This window comes from Mya arenaria, chromosome 1 (assembly GCF_026914265.1).
Source record: "Mya arenaria isolate MELC-2E11 chromosome 1, ASM2691426v1".
Lineage (NCBI taxonomy): Eukaryota > Metazoa > Mollusca > Bivalvia > Myida > Myidae > Mya > Mya arenaria.
In genome coordinates, this window is record NC_069122.1 from 61,054,115 (window position 1) to 61,068,237 (window position 14,123).

A 14,123-nucleotide genomic window follows, 5' to 3' on the forward strand; every position below is an offset into this window, starting at 1 on the left:
TCCACAAAGTAACTAAACAAATACAATATAAAACACACATTATAATGGAAACAAAGATAGTAATGGACCGATACCATTGAAGAGAATTTTTTCAGGAAAAAAAATACAGAAAAAAATAGGCTGGATTTCGGGAAGACAGATTTTGGCACTTTTAGTACTCAAAAAGGCATTTTCAAGGCAATAAAGTCATCGGGCAATATGAGAGTGAATAATGACTAACGGCTGTGTGTCTATGTCTAATGTCTCATTTGTACATAGGTAAAATTTTGTGTTTGTTAGTACTTTCTTTTTTTTATTTAATTTAAAATCAATCAATCACTCTACAGCCTTTTGCTGAATCATTTTACTGACGCTTTTCAAGATCTTGGACTTATATATATAATATAATATATTGAGTATATATCAGCATTTGTTGAAGAGTTTCAGCTGTCAATATCTTAGTTTCAACATTCCTAATGATTTTACACCAATCTGTTAAACCCAACATGTGTAATATGCAACCAGTCTGTAAAACCCAACATATGTAATATGCAAACAGTCTGTAAAACCAAACATGTGTAATATGCAACCAATCTGTAAAACCCAACATGTGTAATATGCAAGCAGTCTGTAAAACCCAACATGTGTAATATGCAAACAGTCTGTAAAACCAAACATGTGTAATATGCAACCAATCTGTAAAACCCAACATGTGTAATATGCAAGCAGTCTGTAAAACCCAACATGTGTAATATGCAACCAGTCTGTAAAACCCAACATGTGTAATATGCAACCAATCTGTAAAACCCAACATGTGTTATATGCAACCAGTCTGTAAAACCAAACATGTGTAATATGCAACCAATCTGTAAAACCCAACATGTGTAATATGCAACCAGTCTGTAAAACCCAACATGTGTAATATGCAACCAGTCTGTAAAACCCAACATGTGTAATATGCAACCAGTCTGTAAAACCCAACATGTGTAATATGCAACCAGTCTGTAAAACCCAACATGTGTAATATGCAACCAATCTGTAAAACCCAACATGTGTAATATGCAACCAGTCTGTAAAACCCAACATGTGTAATATGCAACCAATCTGTAAAACCCAACATGTGTAATATGCAACCAGTCTGTAAAACCCAACATGTGTAATATGCAACCAGTCTGTAAAACCCAACATATGTAATATGCAACCAGTCTGTAAAACCAAACATATGTAATATGCAACCAGTCTGTAAAACCCAACATGTGTAATATGCAACCAGTCTGTAAAACCCAACATGTGTAATATGCAACCAGTCTGTAAAACCCAACATGTGTAATATGCAACCAATCTGTAAAACCCAACATGTGTAATATGCAACCAGTCTGTAAAACCCAACATATGTAATATGCAACCAGTCTGTAAAACCCAACATATGTAATATGCAACCAGTCTGTAAAACCCAACATGTGTAATATGCAACCAGTCTGTAAAACCCAATATGTACAATATGGAACCAGTCTGTAAAACCAAACATGTACAATATGGAACCAGTCTGTAAAACCCAACATGTGTAACATGCAACCCAACATGTGTAACATGCAGCACAACATTATGTAAAATGTAATCAGTGAAATATTGTAACATAACATGATGTTATGAGCAACCAGTCTATTAAACATAAAACCAGGAAGAACTTAGAAGATAAGAGCTGGAAACTGTAGTAGAAAGATGTGGGAGTAGGATTCTAGTGATTAGCGCAAAGATACTGTAACACATTGAGCTGTTAACGCAAAGATGTTGTAACTTTTTATAAGACGTACATCAACATAGTTTTAAAACAAAAGATATCAGGCTTTATCATCCCACTTTATGCTTCAGATTTATGGTATTTGTATCTTTATCCTCTTAAAAGAGCCATATTTTTAACACACTATAGATAGACATAGATTTATATGAGGTAGGAAATATTTCAAGCCTCATCTCATCAATCGTTTCTTCTTGAATGATAATTCCTGTGTGATAGTTTCTGCATCATCAAGAGTTTATGTTCAGTGCCTCTTTAAAATCGCAGATTTGGACATCTTTAAAAAAAAAAAGAAAAGATTTTGATCACTTCTAAGGAAACAAAACAAAAATACATAGGTAATTATGAAAGTCTCAAAGTTAGCAGACAAACACTGCAAAAGCATAGCAAAAACAAATAAGATGTTCAGGCCTGCATTCACATTTTCAGAAACATCTAAATTCTGAGGGCCTACAGTGCCAGCTTTGAGCTACGCCAATGTAATGATATTATATAGCCCCTTCTTAGCCTATCCATACATAGACCTCAGGGCCTACGCAGTACCTACATTGAGCTATATGAATGTAATGATGTTAGCAATATAAGCTCAATCTTTGTCTAGTGTTTCCATACACTATAGAATATCGTAACAAAATGAGATGAAATGGACAAACGGTCCTGGACACCAGATGACCCTCTCAGACGTTGATTGATGGGACGGTTTTCTGAGTAGAATTTGTCTTTCGCTATTTAAGTGGGGATTAAGAGACTTAAGCATTTGTTTATGCCTAAGAGAGCATTCTGCGCAGGCGTTTTCCATGAAATGTATTCTTTTTTTCAAAAATGTGACAAAAAATCATAGAAACTGTAAGGTTGTCTCTCTACCTGCCAGATTTACAAGCCCTTAAATGTATACTGTATACATACATATGAGTAGTGAAATACACTAGGATTAATGCAAGTATAATTAAATTAATTCAAAATATTTGATTTATAGAATAAACTTTCATAGTTATGAAGAAAGGAAACCCAATATATTCTGAAAATCATTATCTGTCATGCCTTTCATGATTTCCTATAAATCATAGATCTAAGTTCAAAGGGAGATAATATTGATAAAGAGAGGTAACTCAAACAGGTTCTTATCTAAAACAGCTTAGTAATTAAGTCTCCTTTTCTGACATAAATCGTACATCAATTCATTTACGCTGTTGTTTATTAGATTTTGTGTGATAGCAAGCCTTTGTGGTGTAAAGATGTAAAATGTATCATGATTGATGTAGAAATGAGGATTTTTCACCCACCGGCTGATTGTTTTATCTTTGTTGTCTTCAGAATGTATCACCAATCTTATAACTTTATCTTGTGTAAATGATGACATATTGCTGAAAAGTAATATGAAAAAGATTCTATTATGATCTTCATTGTTCTATTCTGAGTAATAATGAGACTAAAAACCTTTTTCAGTTTTGGCAAATAATTCAATTATAATGCAATAATTGGAAAAGGAGTTATCCCTCTTGGTTAAACTGTTTCACTGTAATCAACATTGCTCAGATAGGCCATTTTAAAATATGCCTTGAAAGCTCTATACAAAAAATTGACCCAACAAGCAACTATAATGATGCATGTATTATAATATTATACAGTCATAAACATTTCCTGTGTGTAGAAATGTGGATTCATAAATAAACAGTCGATGAACAGAGATATGTACACATGTTAAAAGCACTCTTGTGTCTACTTTGAAACTTATCTTTTCTGATTTATTAGCAGCTTGAATATGAAAAATACAACTGGCACCTTCTTAACTGTTGAGTCTATATAATGTATCAGACATGATGTATCACATTTTATGATCATATCTACAAGTAGATATTATGAAATGTGATGTTTGGTATGCACTGTGCCAAAAGCTGATACTTTGAGCTGTGAATTCATGTAATATAAGAGAAAGTTATTTAATGGTCACGATATCTGTGGTCATATTTAGTGCTCTTTTCATAAACATAATTTTTTTGAATATATAGGTTTCAATTCCACAAAAATATAAAATCTGATATTATAATTAGCATCATTTAAGGACAAAATCAAGTAAATACATGTAATAATCTAGTTATAATGCATTATTATTCAGAAGATGCGTTGTTTCTCCACAAATTGCAGGTGCATTTTTCACTCAAACATTCAGAATTTAACGTAAATGTGTACTTTTAGATTTATTGTTGTTTCAATTGTAGAACAGTTAGTTGAGCGCTTAAAACATGGGCAAAAAGATGGAAATGTTATCACCTAAAGGGTTATCAGAAGAGGTTGGTTTGCTAATTTTAGGTTATTTCCTGTAGCATTTTGAATGGTTTATCAGATAATCACAGATATGGCAGTTTTGGGTTCTTGTTGATGTATTTATAATACTTCCTGTCATTTTAGTAACAGGTTTTGTGGCTTTGGATTTATAATCATAAAAAAACATCAAATAGTTTTAAAGATTTTGGTATGATTTTTGTATTACAATATATGTATAATGACTTCGAGTAATTTCAAGGGAGCTAACTACATATCTACAGATAATTTAGTCTGGAAATGTATGCAATGACTATGAGTTATATCTGCCCAATTATTCAATAGCTATAGATTGTTTTATATTTGTTATATTCTTGGCTCATTGGCATGGTTTAGGTTATGATGCACTTGATTTGATTAACCAAATTGTAATCGATTAAACCGGTTTGGTTAGTCTTTAAAAGTATGAAAATAGTATTCCATTTAAATGCTAACATAATTGAGTGATGCATCAATTAATCATTATTATTTTACCAAGACTGTATTTGTCTTGGGTCATAGTCTCATTTTATGCAAATAAGATTGATGCCATTCTTATTAACAACTTGTAAATTCTTTCTCAAATAAAATGCCAAGTTTCGGATGTTGTAACTAATACTGGACAAGACTGGACATCACCCTTCCATTAAGCAGGCACTTGGTAGGGATTAGCATCAATTGATGAACTACAAGGTTTTCAGCAAATATTTGAAAATTAGCTCTCTGGTGTCTGCCTATTTTGTTTGACCATATAAATATGTGGACCATCTTGCTAATTACTTTTCTTTTGCCCAGTGTGAATTGTTTAGATTTCTACCCAATTTACACTGTTTGTAATTCACAGATTAAATAAAAGTGCACCATCAAATGACAAAGACCAACCTCCTTTTGAAGAGCTAGATTTTTAGGTCTTCTTTTGAAGAGTGTCTATATAAACCATCATTTATAAGAGGCTTAAGTTAATCTACTGGAAAGAAACCTCTTGTTGCATTTTTATGACACAGGAATCTAATTGAACTAACTGTCATAAAATTGTTGCTAAATTTGTTAGAGTTGCTATTCTTGTCATCTTAAGCCTGAATTTTCACATTCACTCTGAGTTGTTAGACCACATGCATTGCACTTTTGTGCATGTAATAAAATTAATTGAAACATGTGATAAGTATGATTGTTACATGCAATAAAATGTTGATTTTTTCTCTCAATGTTTCCTACAACACAGCATGCTTTATTGAAGCCAATGAAAATCGAAATTCATCATTCGACTGTGGACACTTTAAAACATTCCCTTTAACTTGTAGTATCATTGCTTCAATAACTTGATAAAAAATGTCAAATGAAAGCAGTATACATGTACTTGATCACACATGTAGCACAAAAATGTTCACTATGACTGAGACGTAAAAAGGGTCACTTAAGAATCTAAGTGTTAGCTCACAAGTACGTAAATAATGATGTTTAGATGAAGAAGGAATTTCCTTATTGTAAGAAGATGCATCCTCAAGATTATGTACGCTTTATCTTTAGGAACAGCACAACATTTGTTGTGTTATATCCTTATTGCAAACACTTGAATTTCACTGATATAATGTAGTTTTAATCATATTTAATGTTTGATTTTATATGAGATGTCACAAATTGATTTATGGACCTCATGACAAACTGATTCATAGATTGATCTTGAATTTTGGACATCTATATTTCTCTTCATTTTCTACTGAATCACAGCGAGTTGCAGGTATTTTTTTCAATTTTATATTTATAGTAATTCTTTGTATTTTTAACATATTATAATAGTTCATGTTCACAATTTAAACATTGTTTTATGAAGGTTTTTATGACATGAATCTGATCCGATCGAATGTGATCTTGTTGACAATGATTAGGATTTATCTTTTTTATCAGTTTCATGTCATGGTGTCAAAATCCATCTAAGACATGGAGAATAATGAAACTTTTGTTTAATAAACAGATAAAAAAAGTTTTCATCCTGGAAAAGTAACTGTTACTGGAACAATATTTTTGTAACCTAAATGTTTCGATTTATATCAGAGATTCAATTTTGTTATTTTTTCTTCATTCATTTTGAATAAGGAGAGAATTCAAAGGAATGCAAATATTAATATTCGACAATCAGTGTCAATCTAAAATCCACTTAAAATATCATCATTTCAAGGTACACAAAAACAACATTCATACAAGCGCAGTTTGCCTCTGGTGAAATAATAATAACACATGTCAAAAGTAGAATTGGTTCTGTTTTTTTTGTAACACATTTACTTTTGAAAATTACAAAAACAGATTAATAAGGAATAAGTGTCCAATTGTTCGCAAGTGTGTATTTTTTGCTAACTTTTTCAATACCCCTCTGTGTAATTTCATCAGGCGTAGATTTTTGATCTGAAAACGATACCACTCTTCATGAAAGGGACTTTAAAATGTTGAAATAGGTCTCCATATCGTCAGGCGTTTAGAGCTACACCTAGGTAAAATCGAGGGGGGAAACATTTCATGCTTCAACGAGTGTATATTTACATTTCACGAGTGTGATCAACCGTAAAATGCCTTCGAGCAATACACTCGGCTGTCACACTGCTCAGTCAGCTAGCTAGGGGAGTCACTTGTTTCATTCACTTGAGAATCTGAAATATATCGTAAAAATCAGTCTCACCATTCATTTCCATCTGAAAACCAGTGATGTTCAATAGTTTGTTGTGATTTGGCGAACTTGTAATACTGTTAGGACTGTTAGTGTATTTGGGACTTAGCTTAGACAGAGCCTGCGTAGCATGATCAAGATATTTGGATTGTTGGAAAAGAATTTCTAGTGTGACTGTTAAATCACGTCTATTTAATGTTACGGTAAAGAGGTTCAGATCTATAATACAGAAAGTGTTTTACATTGGTTAAGATTGTGATAGTTTATTGAAAAAGCTGTGAACATTTTTGTCTGTACTGGAGAAGGGCTTTATGTTATACGGTCACCTGAGGTCAACGGACAAATAAAAAGGTGAATAATACATGTGAACACAGAGGAGACACACATTAATTGGCGTTAAATTAAATCTGACAGTGGACAATTATTAATACCATCTTGACTTGGGGGTCATCGTGATAAATTCTATACAATTTGTGGTAAGACATTAATGACTTTATTACTCTATAATCATTCTTCTTATTTTACAGCTTAATGTTGATAATTGTACTTCATACTCGTTTAAAATATACTTTGGAAAAAATGATATTTCACCATGCCATGGATGAATAAAGAAAACAGCGACCATTGAAATTGAAATCATTTCTTGCACTATTGAATGTATTGACAGAAGTTTTTGATGATCCTTATCGAAGCCATGACCTTCACCTTACAGATATAATGTTTTCTTGTTTGTATAAGGCCTTATTTGATTATATCATGCAGATCATGGGTAAATCATTCATTCAATATTTTCTGTTTTTATCGGAAAAACAATTGTTGAAATAATGTATATCAGGGTCACAATGTTGGCATAACTTCGTATTTGTACTTTAAATATTTTCGTTAGGACTTAAAATTTTTGTCAATCACACAGGGTATCAATAGTCTGTTGTATTAATACAGGACAAAACTCCTCCAGGATAAATAGACAAGATTATTTGTACTTATTGATTCAAACACCAACAATCTGCATTCTGTGTAAAATTTACGTTCTGGTTTGTTTTCATGTTTCCTGAATAGGTTAGTCTAGCCCTAAAGAAAATGTTCAGGCATTGTTCGATTAGAAGTATTGTTCTATACAAATATTTATGTTTATAAGAGATTGATTTCACATGTAAAAGGTTCTTACATTATCCCCCCCTCTCCCGTCCCCAAGGAAAAACACATGAATTGTTGGTTATTCATACAGCATTGGATCTATAATAGTGTAATTCTGTAGAAAAAGTTTGGGGTATTCTCAATTGTTACTTATAATGATGGAAAAATCAATTCAGAAATGATACTTTTATGATATGTTGATTTCTGTTTTCCGAAAGTATTTGTGGTATATGTTATCAGGTAGCGTTGTACGGATAAGTCGTGGTTTATAGGAAGTGCTGATTTTAAACTGCTAAGGTGAGATTAAAACGTCAGCTGTTCTTTTGGATTAGGAAAGATTAGGAAACAATATATTCAATCGTTTAAGAAAGTATTTAACCGCTTATGGTGAAATATTATAAGGACATGCAATTTCTGATTTATATATACATGAAAGAGGGGGGTGACTGAAGGATTTGAAGCATTAATTTTTGTGTGTCATATTTAATCATTATCTCTGACAAAACTGTTTTTAAGTGTTTGTTGTGGGTAAAAATGTCTTGAAATAGTTTGGTTGCTGGGAAAGCTCGAGATTCAGTAAAATCTGTGACAGGAATACCCATCGAAAGGTCAGTTCCACCCAATTACTCTGTCATTTTATTTTTGAGTATAAAAATCTGGCATAATTGTCTGCCAGCGATTTATCGGTGACAAGATGACACCAGCTGGGCACTTTTCTCTAGAAATAATCTCTAAACATCGAAGCGACATTTACCGAAATTGCTCAAAACTAGCTATCGAAATCACCCGTTTCCGGACCTAAAATTGAATGAAGGTATTTTATGAATGTCATTTCTATTGTTCCTAGATACTGAGTACATTAACTGTTAACTGTTCATAATAGAGTAAAGATGTTGATTTTACAAATGCTTTGGCCCAACAAATAGTTCCGTTTCGACTCAACAGTAACAGGAAGCAAATGAAAGCCACAAGTGGCTGAAGCCGTTTAAAAGGAAAATCTAATCATCTCTATTCTCTTCCTATTTTGATCAATATTTCCCTTACAATATGCAAGTTAGCATGCGCTTTTAGTAAAATACATGATATTTTGGAAAAATTGACTTTTGAAGATTATGCTAATTCGTAATTATGAAGTTCTCTTCCTGAACTGGGACTAAACACCATAAAAATGCAAATTTCTCCGGAGTTACAGAGTAACACATTCAGTTACAGGTTTGGCTGACGGAATAGTTCGTAAACCAAATTAAACGAGATGTGAACCATATTAAACAAGATGGTTTACAACTGTATTTTGTCTCTCTTGTTATTTTTGCCCCAATAATCGTTTTAAGTACATGACAAAAAAAACGTGTCCTCTGCGTTGTTAAACATGTAAATCCAGTTGAAATCGTGTTGAATTAGTAGTTGTGTGAATGCACCCTGTAGGGTGAGCGGTAAATTTTCAGAAAAATGACCTGTCAACGAAATGTTAAGCCCTTGCTTTGTAAAAGGGAAAAAATGTCCTCAAAAACAAGGGGATGGGTGAAATCTTTGTTAGATTAATTCTAATGATGAAAAGACCATGAAGTAAAGAGATTGTTCAATGCAAGAATGAGAAATTTCTCATAAGGTTACTCATTTATCTCAAGTATATACTGCTATACCCAAAATACTGAAAGAAACAACATATTTTGTTCCTTATTAATAATAAATAACAACAACCGATTAGTGCTTTGTAAATTTAATTGTTTATATGTCTGATCCTATAGGCATTCTGGGATATTAAATTTTAACAAATTTTTTGCTTATAATTTGGTTTATAAAAAAATACCATATTAGTTTCATTTAAAACCAAGGAAGTGTTTTTTGATCTGCCAAAGTAACCAAATTTATCTGTACACACAAAGCTACTACTTCAAAATTCAGAAACCGGTAACATTCTTGTCACTTCAGTAGTACTGAACGTGTCAAATTCATGTCATTATTCCCAGTATACATTCATACATGAGTCAAACAGTTACTTGTGTGGTATACGGACCGCTACGTTATATAGTAACAAATGCTGCTCATTTAGACAATATTACATCAGAACAAAATCAATTCTAAGGGGTACAATGATTTGTTTCACTTTGCCTCTAGAGAACATTGAAGTAACCAGTGGAATAATGCTAATTAGGAATGCACACAAACAGGCATTTAATATACATCTATTCTTAGTAACTGTGACAATTTCACTTTGCATATTATAAGAATGATAGTTATGAAAGTTGCTTTACTTTGCATTAAGCATGATAGAAATGAATGTTGCTTTTTCAAAAATGCACAGCATGGTCATATACACAACTTCAGAATGCATTTAGCGAAAGTTACAACAGGAATGAATATATTGCTCATTTAGAATTTATACCAATACACGACCTAATGGGAACACTGACTCTGCCTTTGATCTGACTGTAACTATGTTTTATCTGGAATGTGATCAAATTTGCCTGCAAGGCACGTCCAGTCTGTTTTCTGGGTCTAGTACGAAAATATGTTGATTGAAAAACGGTGGAAAAGGTCCCAATGTACATTTTCATGATTTATTTGTAAGGATTTGTAAGGGTTACTATGATGATCACCTGTTGCATTTTGAAGGTCACTAACAGGTCCAGTGGGGGCACACCAGGCAAGCATCCCTCCTAAAATCGCCCAAGTTTACTTTTTATTTCAATATAAGAGAAAAAAAATATTCGCCCAAAATGCACCATTTCGGAATAGAAATTGTTAACATTTTCTTGGGGGATTACCTCCCAAACCCTCTCTGATTTGAGGGAGAAGTGCAAGTGAAAAGGTCGGTCACCACTGGTAAGTTAAGCCCCCTCTGATGTTGATTCCTGGATCCATCCCTGATGGTGTCATTGCCAAACATGACCGATGTTCGATCTACACTATATACTGCTAGGAATTGATGAGGTTGTATTTTATGGCATAGCTAGTAAAACAAATTTATGTGTTGATCTGATTGAGAAACTGTTGCACAAGTGTTTAAGTCAAGCTATACTTATATACTGACTTATAAACGTTGAATTATCTGCCCATATCTGAGAGATTTTGGTGGATTTATTTAGTTACATTTGAGGGAAGTATTACAATTTTATTGCGTAGCATAAAAAATAAGTCAGGGTACATTTAACGTGATAATTTGAAGGAACAACTTCATGATTGATCTATTATATGTGAGTAATGATGAGCTGAATGAATGGATTCATTGGTTTCGAAAATCATAATGGCAACATTTGTTGATGAAAATAGGGATAATACAAATGAATATTTTATCAAGAAAATCGCTCCCATTTAATGATCAAAATTCATAAATAGAAAAGTGTACTGTATGTACATTGTAACGAGCGTTGGATAAATGAGAAATGTTAAATGTTCGAAAAATGTAGAGACATTAAGATAGGAGGTTGAGTCAATGTAGATGTGTGATTGGAAAAATTAGTATGCAGCTCATCAAGCCTTCACAGGATACACAGAAACACTGTAAGGTGCATCTCCTTTTTTGGAATTGACGCTGCGTCTCAAATTTAATAATTCATTTCATTAATTCGTTTGAAGTTCTATCAATCATTTGCATTTATAAATAAGATTATCTATGGAAATTACAAAATGATTTTTTTTTTACAATTTCTGAGCTTTGAGTTTACAAAACTAAAAGACATTGTATGGTTGACATTCTAAGTAGTTTAGGCTTGGAGAATCAACAGAGACGAGAGCCTAATGGAAACCCACATGTCCTGGGTTGGTGACCACCAAACAAACTCCCACACATGACACATTATATTAGGATGGTATAAAAAACAACAACATTTCTTATCCCTATATGTCACAATAGAATTTGCTATTTCATAACTAATGTATAAACCTGTCTAATAAATCTCTAATGTTGAGTGAAAAATGCATGTAGCCTATTAGGTTGAGTACTTAGTAATAGTGGAGCAAATCTGGGCAGATCGTGCAGCTCGTGTTGTAAGTACATGAGGTTAGTAATAGCCGGGCAGCTTGTGATGTTTAAAGGACATGAGATTGCTTATGAGTGACTGAATTACGTTGACATACTTTAATGCATGAAAATTCTTTGCATACTTCGACATAGGACACTACTACAAGCTCTGGTGAGCTCATTGTCAAAATAAAAAATGAGAGAAAAATGATCTTACATCAAGATAATGCTGAAAAAAGTGATACTATTTGCTCATCCTTTTTAGGTAATTGACAAATACTTCATGTTGCTATGTTACGCTTTTAAATAACAATCTTGTTTTTGTACGCATATTTGAGATTCTTTCGTTTCCTAAACATTTAAAGGAGAATGTATTGATGTACAAGTGATTGAGACTGTAATATTTCTCTTGTTAATGGAAAATTCAAATATGAGATAAGGTGCCCATTAATGGTATTTTCTTCAACCTTTTTAGTGTCGGTTGTAACAGATAAGTCAAATCATACCTTGTTAACAGGTTTTGTTTTCGTAAGCATTTGTTTGCATAGTGTTTATTAAGTGTATCCGAATTATGATAATACAGATCCTAGTTTTCATACAAAGTATATCAGTGACTACATGTTATGGTGCATATCCTAATCTTGCTTAAAGCCTGCTGATTTAAAAGCCATTTACGTAGATTATATAGCCGAAGGCACACTATATAATATAAGAGTAAAATATATATCAAAATTATTAATAATATTATAAGCTTAGTGGTTTTAAATTGTAACCTTATTCAGGAAGGAATTTAATTTTATTCAACAAATAAAGTTGGATGTGTAATTAGATGCAAATTAGTTTCTTATTATACACTTTTCATATTGTCATTGACAATTTCTAGTGCTGTTTCACTTAATAGTAACATTCATGCAATTTTAATTAGGCGTATTCAACATTTACAAAGCAACTGTTATGAAAGGGGAACACTGTATAATAGAAAATTCAGTATAAATTATGCATGAGCAGATATTGTTTCAATTAACTCCCAAAACTAATGTGCAACAATACGCATTTACGACATGTGCATGTCTTTACATTGTTTCATTGTTGCGTATTGTCATTTTATTGCTACATAGGGCAGGGATCATTTCTTGATTGACACATATATAGAGCTGGTTTACTTCATTACCTAGAGCTAAATCATGTCAAAAATGTATCGATGGGCGTAAATTAAGACGGTGTAACTGTTACCATACTGTCAAACAGTCGTGTAATTACTGGCATTATTTATAGGGTCGTCAGAATTTGAACATTTAAATGACGTCTTTTACTAAGCTTTATTGCAAAGGAGTTGGTCAAAATTATTAGGTTTCAAAAAATTGTCTGCAGTTTACACAACTTTAGGTTGTACAAACCATGATAACTATAGTCATTTAAACATTAAGTGGTACGCAGCTATAGAAATTCTTCTTAAATACTTAGATGTAAGCATTATCTGGCCTGTCAGCTAAAAGTCTACAATTTTTTCGAAATATTCCAAATTTTTATTACTGTAATTATTTAGAGATGATTTGCAGTGAAAATAGTATGGTGATAAAAATTATCTCCTGAGACACCGGTCTAAGCTAAGGAGATTTTTGTGACAGTTTAATAAAGTCATAAATCCTGGATGATTTTACGCACCAAAAAGTGAAATTTCAAGAGGATCGATTTATGATTTGGGCTTTAACTGTATGTATATGGTTTATTACTCCATCTAGAATATACCTGAATAAACATGCACATGGGTTTTTGAAATGCTTCGCTCAAGTACCTCATATAAAAGATAGGGGAAAAAGAGGGGTGTTTCACATTCAAATTAGGTTAGTGTTGAAAATTCATTTTAAAAACATATTTAGACCATTACATAGAGATTAATTGTTGAAAGAAATGTATTTAAGCTTGTCACCTTATGATGCTATTGATAAAAAAACAACAAATTATTTCATTGTAATTTGTAATGTTAAACTAATTCTTAAAAAAAACGTTTTCAGAGAATTTAAATGAAATATTTGCAAAAAAGCAGAAGTATATTTGAAACTGATGTTTCTTTTACTTTTAATTGTTCCAGTGAAAAAAAAAAATTGTTTCTGATACTGATTAAAATCGAAACCATATCATATTGCTTAATTTAAGCTTGCAGGCTGTTCTATAATACTCCCAGATCATAAGATGCTAACTTTAAGAACACCCCTTTCTGGACTCCTTTAGCCAAATTTAATCAGCCCAGATTAGGGTTGTAGTGTTTATGTAAAGCAAAGGTG

At 32.3% G+C, this 14,123-nt stretch overlaps 1 protein-coding gene across 12 annotated transcripts in view; it reads left to right on the top strand.

The window, feature by feature from the left end:
* The window catches only part of LOC128231363 (RNA-binding motif, single-stranded-interacting protein 2-like), a 130,502-nt gene that overhangs the window by 82,736 nt on the left and 33,643 nt on the right, over positions 1–14,123 (top strand). Inside the window, exon 1 of one of the 12 annotated variants that reach the window (XM_052944154.1) lies at positions 5,621–5,816. The exons of 10 other annotated variants lie outside the window; for them this stretch is intronic. The gene's annotated coding sequence lies outside the window, so the exon portion shown is untranslated. Of the gene's footprint in view, positions 1–5,620; positions 5,817–6,660; positions 7,214–14,123 lie in introns of those variants that run through there. One more of the 12 variants, XM_052944172.1, reaches the window with a different exon arrangement.